This window comes from Tupaia chinensis, unplaced genomic scaffold (assembly GCF_000334495.1).
Source record: "Tupaia chinensis unplaced genomic scaffold, TupChi_1.0 Scaffold000093_1, whole genome shotgun sequence".
Classification (NCBI taxonomy): Eukaryota; Metazoa; Chordata; class Mammalia; order Scandentia; family Tupaiidae; genus Tupaia; species Tupaia belangeri.
The window spans coordinates 1,270,754-1,276,604 of record NW_006159555.1 but is presented as its reverse complement, the minus strand read 5'-3'; the positions used below and the strand labels follow the sequence as shown (position 1 = coordinate 1,276,604).

The 5,851-nt window shown below is 38.8% G+C and overlaps 1 pseudogene; it reads right to left on the bottom strand.

Moving 5' to 3' along the window:
- Window positions 1-3,235: 3,235 nt before the first annotated feature.
- Window positions 3,236-3,791, bottom strand: LOC102495655 (high mobility group protein B3 pseudogene; annotated as a pseudogene).
- Between the last annotated feature and the right edge of the window lie 2,060 nt (window positions 3,792-5,851).

Sequence of the window (5,851 nt, the reverse complement as noted above, 5' to 3'; positions counted from 1 at the left end):
GAGACACCACCTAACCCCAGTAAGACTGGCAAAAAATAAAAAAAAAAAAAAAAAAAACAAATAATAAGGGATGTGGTGAAAGAAGAACATTCCTACACTGTTGGTGGGAATGTAAATTGGTCCAGCCACTGTGAAGAACGGTATGGAGGTTCCTGAAAGACCTTCAAATAGAACCACCATATGATCCAGCAATTCCACTCCTGAGTATCTGCCCAAAGGACGGGAGAGCACTCAGTAAGAAAAATATTTGCACATCTATATTCATTTTAGCCTTATTCACGATTGCTAAGACATGGAATCAACCCAAATGTCCACCAACAGACAAATGGATTGAAAAATTGTGGCACATATACTCTATGGAATATTATTCAGTCAAAAAAAAAAAAACAAGGTCCTGGAATTTGATAGAAAGTGGGCAAATATGGAAGATTTATTACTGAGTGAAGCAAGTCAGGCTATGAAAGAGAGACATTGCATGTCTCCACTTAACATATACCACGTGTCTGCACTCTATGGTAGAGACTGAAAGACTGGAGAATATAAAAGTATTAAAAATTGTAATGGACATTAGAGACAAAGTGGAAAGAGACTGTGAGAGGAGAAGAGCGTAGGAAATTTGGGGGGGAAATGGAGAGCTAAGACACTTGTGGGACACTGTGTTGACGAGGATGTGTATGGTGGTCTCAACTGGGCTGGACTGAGGTGTAAATCATGCTGGGTTAAGTCTCTTCACAATCTAAATGATGTATAGCAATTTAACATACAAATAATAATACAAAATTAATTAGATATATGTGTGTGTGTGTGTATATATATATATATATGTGTGTGTGTATGTATGTATATATATACGAAATTGGAGACTCTTAAATTAAAGATTCTAAAGCTTATGTGAAAAGCCAAAATTATAAAAAAAATAAAATAGAAGGGAGAGTAAGAAAGAGGACATGGGAAGAGTGGAAAATGGAAGAAGCAGAGAGTATTGTCATAATTACTGGATTGTTGGAAAAGTCATGATACATTTTTGCATAGAAAATATGTCATGACTTTTCTGATGACCCAATATATCAGAACTCATACTGAAGCTAGAATAATCTAAGCAGAGTAGCATTGATACTCTGATGGGTAAATGGGAGTGTTACAGAATAGAATGCCCAGAAATAGATCCAAATAAAAACATGAATGAAGGAGAGAATTCAAGCGATGAAATAAAAAAAGATAAGTTAGAAAGATATCTGTAGGACATGTGAGTTTAGGTGGATATTTGGATTTTATTCAAAGTACAATGGCAGGGTTTTAGACCCCAGGCTTGACTAATCAGATTTAACCTTTTAATAGGTCCATTCACCTTCTGGGTGCAAAATGTTACGTGGACAAGAAAGCAAGTAGGACTGAAGGGCTGTAAAGCCCACTTCAGGGCTTGTGAAGGAAAGAGCTGATCATGGCTTGCTCTAGGGTGTTTCGGAATTACATCTAACCAAATGAAAAAAGCAAAGGCTACTTCTTCAGAGCTTACTATTGCGAGGGAGTCACCTACTACCACTTGTGTTTTGGCAGAGACCAAGATCAGGCAGAGGCATTGGAAGCTCTACAGTGAAAAAAGGGAAACTTCAGGAATGCTTGGGTAGGATACTGCTGGCATGGGGAAGGGATAGGGAGGGTCTTTAGAAGCAGGACATTCTATATGATTGGTTAAGGGGTGGATATTTGCCTTTCTCTGATTGGTCCTAAATTAGAAACAGAGACAAAAATTAGACAACCTGTCAGTTACTTAAGCAGTCCTGGCCATTTGGGGCCAATAGAAGCTACTGTTCAGCTTCGTGGATTGTTACTAGAGATAACAACCTGGCTTTGTGAAAGGCTGACTTACATAATGCTGGCTTTCTGGGCCATCTACTGTAGATAAAGGGACTGATTTCCTTGTCAGGTTGCTTCAGACATGGAACAGAATTTTATTTTTTATATAGTTCAGCCAACATCTGTTTGTATATTCAGATGTTGAGAAGGGAAATGACTAGATTAACATTAACTGGCCATGGACAAGAGAAGACTTGTTAATAGATTGGATACAGGAAAAACAGAGAAAAAGAAGAAATCTGGAATGACTCCCAATATGGAGCCCTAACAATAGGGCATGATACCTAAATGCTTCATGCTCCTAGAATCAAAGAATGGGTATAGCTTTTTTTTTTTTTTTTTTTTTTTTTTTAGAAATCTAATACTGGGGGACCAGCATGTGGCATTGTGGTTAAGGTGCTAGACACTTCCACATCCTGGACCTGGTGGCTTGCTTTCTCACTTTCTCTCTGTGTGTGTGTCTCTCTGGGCAAGTGAAAATAAAATGAATGAATAAATAAAATTAAATAAATAATTCATTAAAAAAAAGAAGTGTAATACTGTTTATTTAACTTCACAAACATTTCAGCATTCTAAACATACAAAAAAATAACAGAACGTTGCAAATTGTGTTTTAAGTACAGAGGTTCCTGAGCTTCATTAATGCAGTGTCTCTTGGCTTCACTGACAATGAAGAGTTCTACAGTTTATTTAAAACAAAGTTTTAAAACTATAGCACTTAACTAAGGAAACAAAAATCCGAACCCTTCTCATGCCAGCTGACTCCCCTTCTCCATAGCTAAGAATGGCAGCAGAAGGCTAGATCACTGTGTACAAAACAAGACACCCTGACGCTTACACGGATGCCACCAGAGTCAACAGATCCAGCTTCCCAGTGCACGCCCTGAGCCACGGGCCCTCTGATGGGCGCCCTTCCGGCAGCCTTGACCAAGCCAGGAGCATGGATAGTTTGTCACGGTTGTTCTGTTCTCTTCACAGACCAAAGATATGTACAGTTGATAACTCAGGATTTCTAGCCAATAACATATAGCTAACACCACATTACGAATTCAGGGAAACAAAAATGTCAGGAACATCTTTAATGCCTTGTCACACCAACATCGAAGTGCACAGAGTGAGGAGAACACGAGAGTGCCTTTTCATTTTAAAAATGTTTGGAAATATGTACAACTTTGATACAGTTTCAGGGTGCTCTGGACACCCATGGCCACTTCATGTAAACCACTGACAATTTCTAGAGCACTTTGAGAGACAACATGATTGTGATCGAATTCTGCAATTAAACCTAATGAGGGCAATAGACAGGCCTCCAATGAGAGGTGTGATTATGCAGCTCCCCTAGCTAAGGTATTCACAAGGAGACAGAAAAAGTTTGTTTTTATTCCTCCTCCTCCTTCTCCTCCTCCTCCTCCTCCTCTTCTTCAACTTCCTCTTCCACCTTTTTCCAGGCAACTTGGTGCCATCAAATTTGCCTTTAGACGTACAGTCAGCAACATTCTTCTCGTACTTCAGCTTCAGCTTTTCAGCCTTGGTGATGTAGGGCTGTTTCTCGCTGTCACTTAAGTTGTTTCACATCTCACCCAGCTTCTGTGCCACGTCTCCAACAGAGATGCCAGGGTTGGTGGATTTGATCTTGGGGCGAAATTCTGAACAGAACAGGGAGAATCCAGATGGTGGCCTTACCTCCCTTAGCCAGTCCATAATCCTTCATTTCCCGATCATAGCGTACTTTATCCGCCTTTGCCATTTTATCAAATTTCGACTTCTCTTTCTCAGACACTGTCTTCCACCTCTCGGAGCACTTCTTAGAAAATTCAGCAAAATTGACAGGGACCTCCAGGTCTTTCTTCTTATGTTCTTCTCTGCAGGTCTGCACAAAGAAGACATAAGCCAGACATCTTGCCCTTTGGTTTCTTGGGGTCACCTTTAGCCATCCTGACTGTATTGTTTGCTAGTCTGAGTAGGGCAGGGCACCACGCGCAGCACAGCCTTGCGCTAGCTACCTCCTCAAGAGCCGCCTCAGAAAGCGAATAGCTTTAAAATGTGATTTATGTACAATTAAATCTGAATTCCATATAATGTCCTTTTGATTCTTTTGTTTTTCCCATTTAAAATATTTTTTAAAGAATTATTTTATTTAACTTTATTTATTTTATCATTTTCATTTTAACCAGAGAGAGACAGAGAGTGAGAGGGAAAGTGAGAAAGCAAGCCACCAGGTTCAGGACTCGAACCACAGTAAGCCACTTGGGACTTCCAACGCTCTTAACCACTACCCCACCTGCCACCCCTGGCCACTTAAATATTAAAAGCATTGTTAGTGGAGCTAGCAAGCTGCATGGTGGTTAGGGTGCTGGATCCCCACATGGTAAACCATGGTTCAAGTCCCAGACCTGGTAGCTTGCTTTCTCACCCACCCACCCCAAGTCTCTCTGATGACTACAGCAAATTAAATAATAATAGTAATAATAATAAATTAAATAAATATTTCTTTAAAAACCGTTGTTAGCTCACATGCCTTACAAAAACAGACATCAAACAGGATGTGGCCTGAAGGCCATAGTTTGCTGATCCTTGACCTTCAGTCAAGACTCAGCCACAGCAGGTACTAAACAGTGTGCTGTCATTTATACAAATTTTATAAACTGTAAAACTGTATCTCCCCTCTTTCCCCAGCAGAGTCACATGCTTTACTCCACCATTTTATTCCGGCCTTTGAATTTCACCTCATCAAAGAGGTTTTTCATGCTCATTCGAAAATAGCAGCCCCCAGTATCATCTACCAACTCCATTGCTTTTCTCCCTAACACTTTCCACACTCCTCATAGATTTATTTTTTCTTATTATTAATGCCCATATTTATGTATAGAACATCATGAGAAAAGCAACTATCTGTTTAGAGAACTGCTATGTCCCCAATGCCTGGAACAATGCATAACAGAAACAGATCCTTAATGAATCATTATTGAATAAATGGGTATATACATGTGTGGCATAAGCTGGGTACAGTATTTTTCTATTTTTCCTTTTAATAGAAACATCTAGTAAAAAAAAAAAAGTCTACCTCACTCCACATATTCTTTCTTAAGAGGATAGACACAGCACCAAAGCAGCAGTGGAAATAATACTGCATGCATTCCTTAAAGAATACAGGTAACATCTTATGTTTAAAGAGAAATGCATTGACTTTAAAGAATTAAAACAACCCTTGAGTTCCATGAAACTGTGCAGAGCAATTCATAACAACCTAAGGCATCCAGTAGACAAGGAACTATTAAAAAACAAAAACTACTGGTTGAATGGAAGTTATCTCTAGAGATTAACTACCCCACACCTGGATATCTTATTAGTTATTAGTTGTAACTTACCTTCTTGTTTTGACTTTCTGATCCTAACTCCTTCAATTAATGCTACTTTGGTCTAATTCATACAAGTCTAGTTCTTCAGTACTTTAAAAGTTTGAGTCAGCTAGCAAAACCCCTCCAATGACTCCTATGCAATTCATATACTTGTGTATATACATGATTTTCTGGATGCTTCTTGAAACTCTTTTTCACCTGATATTTTCTATTACTTCCAATTTGTTGACTTATATTTTATTTAAACTTGTTTTCATTATTGGCAAGTTAAGCTTTCTACCTCTTAGAATCCCAAATTCCAACATTTAGTCATATTCATAAATCTTTTAAGAAATTTTACATCTTATTCCAATTCACTTCCTCTTGAGATAAAAGTTGGGAAAAAAATCTCAGAGACACTTTCTATTTTTATTTATTTATCTACTTACTTAGAGAGATTTTTGCTATAGGGCACATGTGCTCTTCAAAGAGACAGAGAAACAGAAAGCAAGACCTCACTCCCCAGGGGAGATGGCCACACCGCAATCCCTTCTCCTCCACTCTCCTCTTGGGATTTTGGTTACGTATGCACACATACCCAGCATAAGTTTTAAGTTGCCAGGTCCAGGATTCAAACTGGAGTCCAGTGACATAAC